The sequence below is a fragment of the Macrotis lagotis genome, chromosome 7 (genome assembly GCF_037893015.1).
Source record: "Macrotis lagotis isolate mMagLag1 chromosome 7, bilby.v1.9.chrom.fasta, whole genome shotgun sequence".
NCBI lineage: Eukaryota > Metazoa > Chordata > Mammalia > Peramelemorphia > Peramelidae > Macrotis > Macrotis lagotis.
Window position 1 is genome coordinate 217,575,459 of NC_133664.1, and position 14,703 is coordinate 217,590,161.

The 14,703-nt window shown below is 31.4% G+C and overlaps 1 long non-coding RNA gene across 2 annotated transcripts in view; it reads right to left on the reverse strand.

Moving 5' to 3' along the window:
- Nucleotides 1-1,515: 1,515 nt before the first annotated feature.
- LOC141493993 (uncharacterized) overlaps nucleotides 1,516-14,703 on the reverse strand; it is a 45,491-nt gene continuing 32,303 nt past the window's right edge. For both annotated transcript variants that reach the window (XR_012470372.1, XR_012470373.1), the window contains exons 4-7: nucleotides 12,169-12,249; nucleotides 3,404-3,462; nucleotides 3,189-3,305; nucleotides 1,516-1,593 (exon numbers count right to left, since the gene is read on the reverse strand). This is a non-coding gene — a long non-coding RNA (uncharacterized LOC141493993). The remainder of the gene's footprint in view (nucleotides 1,594-3,188; nucleotides 3,306-3,403; nucleotides 3,463-12,168; nucleotides 12,250-14,703) is intronic.

The window sequence follows — 14,703 nt, forward strand, 5'->3', positions numbered from 1 at the left end:
AAAGAATGGTATGTTAAGTATTGCCACTGTTCTTTCTAGCTCTCAGCATTATCTCAGCATTGCTTTTCTTTCCTTTTTTTCCCTTGGTTTTTGCAAGGCAATGGAGTTAAGTGACTTGCTCAAGGTCATCTAGCTAAGTAAGTATTAAGTGTCAAGTTCTCCTGACTCCAGGCTCCGTGCTTTATCCACTGCATTACCTAGAAACCCCAATAGCATTGCTTTTCTATTAATGTAGTTTGTTCTAATTTGCAATTTGAGTTTTACTTCATTTTTTAAATATCTTAGCAAGTTTTCTCAGTAAAGATGTCTATTAAAAATTCAATTTGTCTCTGTGGAAATGTCTAAAAAAATAGTAGAGCATATAAGTATTTGTTTAACCTAATGCACATATAAAAATTGTCACTTCTTTTCTTTAAGAAGAAAAAATATAATCATGTAATAATTGCTTTCTTTGACTTAAATGGTATAGATTCTTTTGATACTGTTTCTTATTAAATTAAATACATAAAAATTTATGTAATTTAAATAAAAATCAATGTATTTAAATACATAGGTAATATAATCTCTAAATGTTGACAAAAGTTACTTGCTTACCATAGAATGTCAGGTAACCAAAAATTGCAGTCATGAGACACATAAAAATTATAAAGAAAAGGGAGGCATTAACAAGTCTTCATTCTTGTCATTGAACGACTGTTAAAAAAAATTTTCAAAACATTAAAAAATTTGTGCATGGTATTTATTTTCTGGTGTTAACACTGTAGAATATGTACAATTCAACAAACAGTAATTAAGTGCTTACTATATTCTTCCTAGACTTAAAGATATACAGATGGAATCACCTAGTTAATTCTGCTAAGTGCAAAACTTGATATCTAGCTTCATAGTGTATCTTATTGATTAGATATTATAAAATATTCATTGTGGTTACTGTGAGAGAAAGAACCCATGAAAATCTCTTACTTGAACTTTTACTTTTTAAGGGACATATTTGGGAATCAGAAAACACTGTTTTAATATTTACATTGGTTAGCAATTTTTCCATTATCTCCTGTGCATTAAAAACTGGCATTATATATTTTAAATACTCTTCTAGAATTCCCAAAAGAGATCAATGGGACTTAGAACTCAGATATTCTTCCTCTAAGAAGCTACTTTTTTTTTTTTGAAGTCTTGTAAAAAATATTTTTGGTACTTCAGATAATCTTCACAACAATGGCTAGAAATTAAAATTTCACTGATAATTCAGATCTGTTTCTAGTGCAAAGTTGATTCTGTTATCTGTGTACCCTAACATATTTCTACCTTTTGAGAAATCACCAATTTTGGTAAATTGGTAAGCTATAAATCTGGAGAGCAACTGCAAAGGATGTGCCAAAATTAAAATCTATACTTGGAAAAATGACAGAAGAAATGTATACTTTTTGAGTTTTTTTAATTTCAAAGGCATGTTTGAATTTAAATCGCAAATATATATATTTTATATACATATAAATATACATATATATTTCAAAAGCTTGAAGGAAAAATTTCAATGAGAAAACAGAGTAAATTTACTGCCAAAAAGTTGCAATTTTTTTCTTTCTTGAGAACCTAATATGAAGAAACAAATTTATATGTAATAATGCTGCTACAACACTATTGAATTTAGGTACTCTTATATATCAAGCTAAAAAAAGAACACATGATGACTTTAAATTCTCAAATGGAAAGACAGCTGATTGTAGAATCATGACAGTGAGAGTCTGTTATACAGTCTGTGGTTGGTAATATTTTTTCCTATTGTTATGTCTTCAAGTACTAGTAAAATACAAGTACTGGTAAATAATTCTAATTATACTGGTCTATTTAGAGAGTTTAATAAATACTTCTGCAAACTTATGATTAACTTATAGAATCCCAGTCCCTTAGACTCATAAGGGATCTTAGAGGTTATTTAATCTATTTCCTTAGCATTCCTAGAAGAATGTTTAATATAATATCCTTGACAATGACCACTCAGTATCTGGTAGAATGTCTTTATGTCAAGCAAGTAAGGAGCTTAATGTTCAAAAATAATATCATTAAAAAATAAAAACAAAAGAATCTAAGACCTACACACTTCAAATTTTTCCTATAGATTCAACTCATATATCTTACAGATTTTTTTTTTATTATTCTCATTTTCACATTTCACAGAAAAGGTAGTAACAGTTGTATTTTTAGGCAAACTATTTAGTCATAAAATTTAAATTACATGTCTTACTTTTTAGGATTTTTATAAATTGGCACGATTGATTGATGGCAAACATATGAAAATGCAATAGTGTGTAAAGCATAAACAGTCTGAGAAAAAAAGTTAATATATTAGAAAAAGTCATTTTTTCATACATTCTGACTTTCTGATACTTTATCACTTAACCTTTCCAAGTCTCTAAATTACTGTTAAGTATTTGATCTACTTAATATCAGTACCTCTTTCAAGAATATAAATCTATCATGATGTATTTTTCACATTGACTTTGCTGTTAAAATACTGAAAGGCAAGCACTGAACATATGTATATGTATGAATAAATAAATATATATACACAGATTTTATCTTATATTATTTTAACACCAAAGTCTGTATGAAAAATATATATGTTCAAAAATCTTTTAATAATAATCACTTGTAGTTTATATGGTACTCAAAGTTTGCACAACACTTTGCTGTTGTAGAGCTGTTATACAGCTTTGTGAGACTAGTAATTCAAACACTGCTATTCCCATTTCACTGATGATGAAATAATTTCAGAGAGATCAAACAACCTGCCCATTTATCAAGGTCATCATTTAGATTTAAGAAATATTTTTTGATATCAAGACAATTATGTTCATCATCACACACACTGAATCTTTCCTCTGGCCTTTCTCCACCAACTCAGGCCCTGGTGAGAAAGAGAGGAAAAGGGAACTCTCCTCACATCCATACAATTTTTTTTTATTTTTTAGATTTTTCAAGGCAATGGGGTTAAGTGGCTTGCCTAAGGCCACACAGCTAGGTAATTATCAAGTGTCTGAGGTCAGATTTGAACCCAGGTACTCCTGACTCCAAGGCTGGTGCTCTATTTACTGCACCACCTAGCCGCCCCACATCCATACAATTTTGCAAAGAATTGATTAATAATGTCACTAATAGCAAAATGAATTTTGTATTTAAAAACATACCTTTATGTTGAATACAATGAACCTTATGGAACACATTTTCTCAATTGTTGCATTAGAAGATTTTAATTTATTTGGTCCTGGAAAGGGGCAAGTAATGCTAAATTTCTGGAAGACAACCTTTAATTATATAAAACAAGAAATGTGATAGATATTTTGTAAAGCAGGAATAGCTGTTAAATGGAAATTTCAATCCAACTCTTTCAACCAAAACTTACCACCAAGAGAAAGAAAAACATGCAAGACAAGGAAACTCCACTAGTATATCCAAGGCACCCTAAAAGAAACAATAATTTAAAAGTTACTAATTATTATCTCATTTTCACCTTTCTTTATGTACCTTTTTTAGCACAGAAATCCAAAATATAACTGACGTTTCAACACTAAACATATCAACCAAATAATCACAGGAACTATCAAATATATCATTTCACTATACTAGCTTATTTAGTAGAAATTGAAAAATGGGTTTATAATGAATCCTGTTTTCTTCTCTACATTAAGGAACATCAATTTCCAAACACACAAGAGAAAAGAAATCCTAAAGTTTGGTTTAGAGATCTCAGTTGCTTGTCCTGTAGTTGAAAGTCTATGTTCAGAGCAATCCAAGAAACCTTTGTTAAACTCTTCTTGGCTAAATTGAGTTACATGCAAAAAGAAAGAACAAATTGTTACCAACCAGTCTGTTTTCAGTAGACTCCTGAGTATTTCTAGACATTTTTTGACAATAGATTCAGCTATCAAGAAGCATTACCAGTAATCATTTGAAAGTTATTCCACTCAAACTTCAGGGAAGAAAATTTCCCTCTGCTGGTTCCCTGGTCCCAACACATAAATGCATAAAAAAAAAATCTGAGGATTGGAGACCTGGGCAGCAATAATTTTTATCTTCTTGAAGATCTTTTGACATAATTGATGTCAAAAACATTTCTCAGTAAAAGAAGTCATAAAATTTTTCAACAACTTTGAACAGTTAGTTCAGAACTCAAAAAGTTAAATGATGGCCTATTGGCAGGATGGTTTCTCAACTCTTCCTAAATCAATATTGAGTCATTACTTGGTTAGAAATGAATTCCCAGGGGCAGCTAGGTGTCTCAGTGGATAGAGCGATGGCCTGGAATCAGAAATGAGTTCCCAGAACATTGGACATAACTATATTTGGATAAAAATAAAACATATTCCATGATCAAATTAAAATGACTTGGAAATTATTTCATTTTTATAATATTTTATTATATTTAATTTGTTAAAGGACTAGTTTCCAAAGATTTTTGACTATGAAATCCTATCAGAAAAATGCTTCAAAACAAAGAATTGTTTTCTATAAATCATACCATATACATACATATATATACACATTTACTATTATACCACATTTATATACTTCAAAAATAAAATTTCCTAAGGATGAGATAAAATTGAAATGAATAAAGAATTTAAAATATTTTAATTTAACTTAATGTTACAAAACCCTTTTTGCTTTCACTAAAAATTACTAAAATGAAAATATTTGCTTTCTTAAGTGAACAATGCAAAGAAAATTAGAGATATCAAAAGAACATTTTATAAAAAAAAATGGGCATGATAAAAGACAAAAATAGTAGAAACTTAACAGAAGTGGAAGAAATTAGTAAGAAGTGGCAAGAATATAGGAAAGATCTTAATGTCAACATTAACCATGATGGTGTGATTACTGATCTAGAGTCAGATATCCTGGAAAATGAAGTCATTTGGGCCTTAAGAAGTTCTGTTAATAATAAGGCTAGTGGAGTTGACAGAATTCTAGCTACACTATTTAAAAATCTTAGAAGCTGATGCTGCCAAAATACTGTACACAATATACCAGCAAATTTGGAAGACTAAATTGGAAAAGATCTGTTTACATCCCAATCCTAAAGAATGGTAAACTGAGAAAATTTTCAAATTATTGTACTGATTTCACATGTCAGTGAAGTTATGTTAATGTCTTTGTATGGATTACAATAAAATGTAGGAATTCCTCAAAGGGATGGGTGTACCAGATCATCTTACTTATCTCCTGGGGAATTCATATGTGGACCAAGAAGCAATGGTTAGAACTGAACATGAAATAACTGATTGACTTATGAGAGAAAGAATAGACCATCAAACTGAAAATAAAACTAAAAAATATTAGAAAACCAACAATAAAATAAAATTTCTGAAATTCAACAGATTTATGAAAGTGAAAGCAAAAAAATGCAATTAATGAAATAATTAAGACAACCGGAGCTGTTTTTATAAATAATAATAATAAAATTGATAAGGCACTAACTAATTTGTTTTTAAACAGAGAGCTAAAAACCCTGTTTACTAGTACCAAAAATGAAGCATTTAATACAAATGAAGAAATAAAAGATTATTGGAACCAATTTTCTCAATCATATGCCAATGAAACATTCTTTATATAAATGTAGATTTAAGTAGAGAAATTTTAATTGCTCATTGACTGAGCCAATATAATAAAAATGACAATACTATCTAAGCTTACTTATTCAGTATCATTACAATTCAACTATACAAGGATTGTTTTAGAGAGCTGGGGAGAAAATAATGAAAATTATCGAAAAAACAAAAATGAGGTCAAAGGAAAAGAGACCAAACAATAGCAAATCTCAAACAATACCACATAGCAAATTATTTGGAGATCACAGGGGTCCCTTTGCTGGCACTGAGGGTAAAACTCTGCTACATTGCCCATACTTCGATCTAGGTCAGTCCCTGGTCAGGACAAGGAGGAGCACTAGCACACCAGAACTTGTAACTTCAGGGAGCATAGTTCCAGGATGAAAAATGAATTCTTGAGCTCATAAGTCAGTGCGCAGAGAGTAGTAAAACACTTCTCCGTGGATCATACCACCTTAAAAGAACTGAAAACTTAACAGGTTCTCAAAATTACCTCTGAAAACAACTAACCAAGAAACAGTGTCCCCTTCACCCAGGAAGCAGAGTCTTATATTAGAAAAGAATTAAAAGTCAAGGAATAAGCTTAAAAATCAAAAAATAGCAGAAAAAAGATTCTGACTGTAGAAAGTTATTGTGATAACAAGAAAGATCAAAATATACACTCAGAAGAAAATAACCAAGTCAAAGCTTCTACATCCAAAGGTTCAAAGAAAAGTTTGAATTGACCCAAGACCATGGAAGATCTCAGAAAGGATTTTAAAAATCAAGTAAGAGAGTTGGGGGGGAAATTAGGGGGAAAAATGAGAGAGATGCAAGAAGATCATGAAAAAATAGTCAACAGCTTGGTAAAGGAGGCACAAAAAATATTAAAGAAAGCAACACTTTAAAAACTATAATAGACTACATAGTAAAAGAGGCGCAAAAAGTTGGCCAAATGAAAAAGAAGGTATAAAAGTTCATGGGGTAAAATAATGCCTTAAAAATTAAAACTGGAGGGATGCGAATTCAGGGAAACCTGGAGGGATTTACATGAACTGATGTTGAGTGAGATGAGCAGAACCAGAAAAATACTGTACACCCTAACAGCAACATGGGGACAATGAGCAACCCTGATGGATTCACTCATTTCATCAGTGCAACAATAAGGGACAATTTGGGACTCCCTGCAATGGAGTCTGTATCCAGGGAAAGAACTGTGGAGTTTGAACAAAGACCAAGGACTGTTACATTTAATTTAGGAAAAAAACTAATATCTTATTGTCTGATCTTGCTATCTCTTATTCTTTGTGTTTCTTCCTTGGGGATGTGATTTCTCTCTCATCACATTCAATTTGGAGCAATGTGTACCATGGAAACAATGTAGACTGATGGGTTGCCTTCTGTGGGGAGTGGGGGGAGGGAAGCAGGGTTGGGCAAAGAATTGTAAAACTCAAAATAAATAAAATCTTTAAAAAAATTAAAACTGGGTAAGTGGAAACTCATGACTTTTGGTGATAACAAGAAATAATAAAACAAAAGCAAAAGAATAAAAGCAAATAGAAGAACATTTGAAATATATCACTGGAACAACAACTGACCTGGAAAATAAATCCAGGAGAGATAATTTAAAAATTATTGAACTACTTGAAAGTCAATGATCAGGGGTGGCTAGGTGGCACAGTGGATAAAGCACAGGCCCTGGAGTCAGGAGTACCTGGGTTGAAATCCGGTCTCAGACACTTAATAATTACCTAGCTGTGTGGCCTTGGGCAAGCCACTTAACCCCATTTACCTTGCAAAAACCTAAAAAAAAAAAGTCAATGATGAGAAAAAGAGCCTAGGTGTCATCTTTCAAGAAATTATCAAGGAAAACTACCCTAATATTCTAGAACCAGAGAGTAAAGTAGAAATTGAAAGAATCCACCAATCATCTCCTAAAAGAGATCCCCAAATGAAAACTCCCAGGAATATTCTAGCCAAATTTCAGAGCTTCCAGATCAAAGGGAAAATATTGCAAGCAGTCAAAAATAAAATAGAATAAAAAAATTCAAACATCATGGAGTGACAGTCAGAAAAACCACAAGATTTAGCAGTTTCTACACTAAAGAATCAGAGGACTTGGAATATGATATTCTGCAGGACAAAGGAGTTAGGATTACAAACAAGAATTACCTACCAGAAAAACTGAGTATAATCTTCAAGGGTAAAAATAGATATTTAATAAAATTGAGAAATTTTAAGCATTCTTTATGAAAAGATCAGAGTTGAGTAGAAAATCTGACTTTCAAATACAGGATTCCAAAGAAGCATAAAAAGACAAATAGGAAAGAGAAAATAGAAAGGGAATAAATTTTGTTACATTCTTACATGGGAGAATTATACTTGTAACTCCTAAGGTAGTTGCAACTCATTAAGGTAGTTAGAAAGAGTTATACATGGACAGAGGGTATAGTTGTGAGTTTAATATTACACAGTTGTTATCTAAAAAAATTAAATTAAGGTATGAGAAAAAAGAAGTCACTGGGCAAAAGGAGAAGGGATAAGTAGAATTGGATAAATTATCTTACATAAAATAGACATGAAAGAGATTTTACAGTGGAGAGGAAGGTGGGGGAAGTAGTGGAAACAAGGAGAATTCATAAATTTTACTTTCATTGGAATAGACTCAAAGTGGGAATAATATACATGACTTTGTTGAATATAGAAATCTATCTTATCATAAGGAAGTAAAAGGGGAAAAGAAGAGAAGAAGGGGGTAACTGATGGAGGAGGTAAAGTCAGAAGTGAAAGTGAAACACTTTTTAGAATGGACAGGGTGAAAGGAGAAAGAGAGAATGATGGGATAAATAGAATGGAAGGGGAAAACATAATAATCATTACTGTTAAAAACATTTTTATATCAAATTTTCTGATAAAGATCTTATTTCTCATATATATATATGTGTGTGTGTGTGTGTGTGTGTGTGTGTGTGTGTGTATATATAGAGAGAGAGAGAGAGAGAGCCAAATTTATAGAAATAAATTTCTTAATTGATAGTCAAAGAATATGAACAGACAGTTTTCAGATGAAGAAATCAAGGTTATCTAAAAAGTCATGGAAAAATCTTTTAAATCACAATTGATTAGAGAAAAGCAAATTAAAATAATTCTGATCTATCACTACATGCTTGTCAGATAGGCCAATATGACAGAAATGGAAAATGATAAATGTTGCAGGGGACGTGGAAAAATTAAAATACTAATGCAATATTTTTAAAGATGTATACTGATGTATACTGGAAATGATATTGGAAAACATTTTGGAACTATGACTAAAAGGCTATAAAACCATGCATAACTTTTGATCTATCAAAGGACATATATCCCAAAGAGATAAAAACCAAAAATATATACTAAATATTTATAGCAACCCCTTTAGAGATGGCAAAAAATTGGGAATTGAGGGAAGATCCATCAGTTGAGGAATGACTGAACAAATTGCATATTATTGTGATGGAATATTATTGTATGACAAGAAATGACAATCAGGATACTAAAGACTTACATGAACTGATGCAAAAGGAAATGAGCAGAACTGGAACATAGTACACAGTAACAGCAATGATGTATGATGATCTACTGTGAATGGCTTAGCTATTCTCAGAAATACAATAAAGACAATTCTGTCCATCTTTAGAGAAAGAACTCGTAGAGTCTGAACACAGATTAAAGATACTTTTTTTCTTTACTTTATTTTAGGTTTTTAAAAAATTTGTCTGTTTTCTTTCATAGAATTACTTACATAGAAATGTGTTTTTACATGACTATACATGAATAACCTATATCAAATTGCTTGCTTTCTCAGTGAGGAGATAAAAAAGAATTTCAAACACAAAATATGAAAAAAGAATGCTAAAATTGTTATTACATGTAATTGGGGGAAATTATTAAAATTTAAAAAAGATTAAATGGGCAATTTAATTATATTAAATTAAAATTTTGTACAAACAAAATTAATGAAGTCAAAATTCGGAGAAAAGCAGGTAACTGGGAAAGAGCTTTGCAGTGAGTGTCCTGATAAGGCACTCATTTCTAAGCTTGTAAGAATAAGCTAATAGTTAATAAATGATTGAATATAATATAAATTGAATATAAATATTAATAAGTTAATAAATGATTGAGGAAGTGAATAAAAAGTTTTCTAAGAAAGAAATTCAACCTACCAGGAACCATACTCAAAAAAATGCTTCAAACTATTAATAATTAGAATATTGTAAATTAAATCAACTCTAGGTTTCCATCTCATACCCATGGGGACTGGCATCTTTGCCAAAAAAAGGGACACATTTCAAATGCTGGAGGCTGCAGTGGACAAACAGGCATATTAATGCAATACGAGTAGATTTGAAAATTGTCTCAGTTATTCTAAAAGGCAAATTGGAGCTATATTCAAAAAGATATTATTCACACTACAGCAATGTCAACATTTCAGAGATCAAAGAAAGAAGGAAATAGGTATAAAACTATAGCAATTATTTTGGGATAGCAAAGAACTAGAAACTATATTAATTGACAAATGTATTAAAAATTATGTTATATGAATGAATACATGGAATAATGTTGTGCTGAAGCAATTATGAAAAGCACTGTTTCAGAAAAACCTGAGATTTGTATGAAATGATAGAGTGATGTGAGTAGAACCAGAACAATAATAACAAATATTATAGAGAGAGACATATATTTTTTGAATTGGATCAATGTGAGGATTTATTTTGCTTAACTCTGCACATCTCTTTAAAATGTTTTGTTTTTGTTTTCTTTTTTGCAATAGTGGGAGACAGAAGGTAGAGAAAGTAGATATTTGTTATTGGAAAAAATGTAATTATGTAAAAAATGAAGAGATCCAGTTGAGGGAGTGTAGAGCATTCTAAGCATGTAGATCAATGTATCTGGATCATAAGAGTGCATGAGGGAGATAGGAATAGGTAAGCTAAAACAGTAGGAAAAGTCTAGATTAGGTACAGTTTTGAATGGCAAGTAGAGGAGTTTATATTTGATCCTGAAGAAAATAGGAATGCATTCATGAAATTCCTTGAATGGTGACAGTGTAGTGATATGGTCCAGACCTACGTTTTAGGGGGAAAACCCCACTTTGGCAGCTGATTGAAGGATGGATAAGAGTGGGGAAAGATTTGAGACAGAAACCTTTAGAAGACTATTGCAATTATATCAGAGATAAGTGATAAAGGATGATCTAGGGGTTTGGCTGTTTCAACAGAAAAGAAGAGATGCACATGAGAGGTATTGTGAATGTAGAAATAACAAGATTTTCTGTAAATTAGACATGTGAAATGAGAGTGAGGAGTCAACAGTGAATTGAGTTTGTGAGTCTACGTGATTGGGAGAATGATGGTGCCTTCCAAAGTAAAAGGAAAGTTCAGAAGAGGGAAAAGCATTGGGTGCAGAAAGAATGAGTTTTGTTTAGACAGGTTGATTTTGAGATATCAAGAAAGCAACAAGAGATGAGTGACAGTAGCTTACCAGAGAGGCTAGGGTTGGATATAAAAATCTGGGAAACATCTGCCCAGAGATGATAATCGAGCCAATAAGAACTCCAACTGAAATAGTATATATCACAACGTGAAGGGAGGGTAGGACAAAAACTTCATGGAAACTCACTGTATGGCATGGATGAAGAAATTGCAAAGTTTTTCATTGACTTAAGAACAGTCAGAATCAGCTCTGTCATGAATATCTAGAGAGGAGAGAATATTGAGAAAGTGGTGTTCAACAGTGAGTTCAACCATGAGTAATCAGGATAAAGAAAAGTATGCTAGCTATGTCAATTAAGGCATGACTGATAACTCTAAAGAAGGCATTTTCAGTTGCAAAGATCAGAAACCAGAATACAAAGGGTATGGAATAGATAGGAAAGAAATGAAGGGACCAATTATAAACAGATTTTTAGGAAATTTAATGATGAAGGGAAGGACAAATATAGGAAAATAGTTATTGTGAATGATCAGGTCAAGTGAAGATTTTTAGGGATGAAGAAAATAAGCCATGCTTGGCAGACAACAGGAAAGAAGACAAAAGATATGAAAGTTCTAAAGGTAAATGATAATGGGAACAATTTGCTAGAGAAGTTATGATCAAGGACACATGCAGAGGTTTTTGTCAAGCAGAGGGTCACTTCTTCATCTAAAAAGGAGATAGGGGGCAGCTAGATGGCACAGTGGATAGAACACCAACTCTCAAGTCAGGAGGACCTGAGTTCAAATCTTTCCTCAAACAATCAATAATTACCTAGCTATGTGATCTTGGGCAAGTCACTCAACCCCAAGGCCTTGCAAAAAATTAAATAAATATTTTTTTTTAAAAAAAGGAGACAATGAAGGGAGATGTTATAGGAATGAAAAATGAGGAAGACTGGTGTATATAAAAGATAAGCTATAGCAGAGGACACAAATTTTCAAGGTTGAATCTAAATTCATGTTTTCTCTTTATACTGGTAAAAAGACATGAAAATGACTGCATTTTTCTGAGTCTTTAATTCATTTACGTATAATTAGAAGTATGGTAATACAGAATCTTTCCTTACCTAAGTTCTTCATGAGACAAAGGAAAAATAATTATAAAGGTAACCATTACCATAAGAAATCCACCATCCACATACCATGATCTGTAAGATATTTCAAATATAAAAAGAATTTTGTCAGAAACTTATTTTCATTCAAATAACAATTTTATAGTGCTTTTCCTTTTCTTTTTTACATGATTTAAGTCATCAATATAATTTTACCTTTCTAATAATCCTCTTTTCTTTCCCACTGTTAGAAATAAAGCATTCATTTTGAATTATTAAAATGATTTCAAAATTAAAAGTACATTCAGCTTATAAGACATACATACAGATAATTTTTGAAAAGAAATTTTGTTTTGTTTTATTTTATTTTGTAAAGCTAATGTCAGCAGGTAAAAATTCATGAGAGGTATATATTTAATTCAATTTTGCTTCCCTATATGTAGCATGTTATTTTAGGAATGAGTGGTTTAGAACTACAGGCTTCTATGATTTTCCCTCGAAGAAAAAAGAAAAACAAATAACAGTGAAATGGAATTTCTAAACAAAATGGAATCAAAGTATGATTTGTAGGTCTGACATGTGCAAAATAGTTGTTTGGGAGAAGGTTCAGATCATATAAAATACTCATTTCTAACATGCAATGTCTTTTCTTCAGCCAAGTGCATATGTCTTCTATTTTTGCAAGCTGTTGTCTGTTGAAAATATTGCAATAAATTTAAATTCATGTAAACTAAGCACAGGTTTCAGTTTAGGGTCCTAGAAAATTCCAGCAAATCCTTTTGTTGTTTATTAAGTAAGTTTCCATTTCCCAAACCTCTTAAGTTTTCTAACAAAGCACCTCTCTCTTTTCCCTTTATTTTTCTCATCCTAAATCAGAATACTAAAATTTCAGTCAATTAGAAGTTTATAAGATCAAAACTCTGACTAGTTCATAAATAAATTTAAAGTTAGAACAGAAAAAATAGCTTTTTAACTTATGAAAATTCTTCTGGCTTTCCTATCAGAACTTTCAAGACACAGGGTAGTTCATTTTTTATTATAAAAGGTAGCTCATCATGGCTAAAGAGGAAATTAAGAATATTTTTTTTACAAAGGTGATACTATAGTTCATGCTGCAAACTGTACAAAAGGGTACAAAGTCTTGTTCTTAAATAGATTCATTAAGATAAAAAAATTTAAGAACCGAACAATTTAACTGACTATAAGCAAAAGATGAGTCTAATCTATGTTAAACATCATATATAATTTTAGATTTAAGAGCAGATAATGTCCATGGTTTTGTCACATTAAATTGATGAGGCCACCCAAATACAACAACTAAAAGGAAAAAATATTTTTAACTACTCCATGTTAAAAGTAAGAACAGAGACACTCTTATTAGTGGGGTTAGGGCAGTGAGACAAGGGGAGGAGATTGTTTTGCATTTACCTCCCAAGGACTGAAGGAAGCTTGTTATAAATATGGTATACTTCCCTTTGATGCCTAAGAGTTTCTCACCCATTTGTTCAAAATTCAAACATCCTGTATGAATTTAAGGAATTATAAAAAGTGGCAGAAGTCATAAAATCAAAACAACCAAGACCCATCCTCATTAAAAATATTTAAGTATCAAGAGTGATCACATTTCTCTCTTTTGATTGGCTGTAAAAACATAAAAAGTGATCTAATAGGTCAATTTTGTAATTCTTTCAAATACACAGTGTTTTATTTTGGACTTTTTTGTAAATTTTATTTCTAGGCTGAGTCTATCTAGTAAAAATGAAGTAGAGGACTGATACAATTATAATAATGCTTGTTCCCACCCCCACCCCCACCCCCATACTACTCTCCCCCTCCAAAGTATTTTGATTTAAATAGTTCAAATAATCAAACTATTTTGAGGTTTTTGCTTTGACTGACTAATTGAAATTGTATGGAATTGGGGTTTATGTGTTTTTTTCCTGTTATTTTTGGACTGGTATGTTTTTTCTTAATGGTAAGGACCATGCTAGATAAATAAAAGAATTTATTTGGAGTGCTCAGAGAAGTCATAGCACTTAAAATCCAATCATCAAAATACTTAGAAAGACAAAAAAAGGAGACAGACAAATATGTCTGTCAGAGGACAATGGGGACAGACTGAAATTTCAAGCATTTAATGTGCTAATCTAAATAGTTGTGGGAAAACGGATTCATTTTTTAAAAATCCTACTCACATTTCTTTATCACTTATGCTCAATTGTCTAAAACTTAGAGCTCAAAGAAAACAACAGTTGGATCCTCATTTTAGAACCAAATGTTGTAGATTTTTGTAATAGTCTGTGTATAATAACAAGTGTCCAAATGCTCAGGCTAATGTTGAAAATATAATGCAAATATGATTCAGTATGGAACAAAACTGGAAAATTAATACTTCAGGGATTTCTCTTTTCAGATAATTCAATAGTAGACATTTCCAGATTAGCTAAGAAGCAATATTTTCTCTTTGGAACATGCCCATGAGGAATGAATAAATCCATTTCCTGTTAAAATTTGGAGATTGCAACTTGAAGACTTGGGGTACTTCTTATA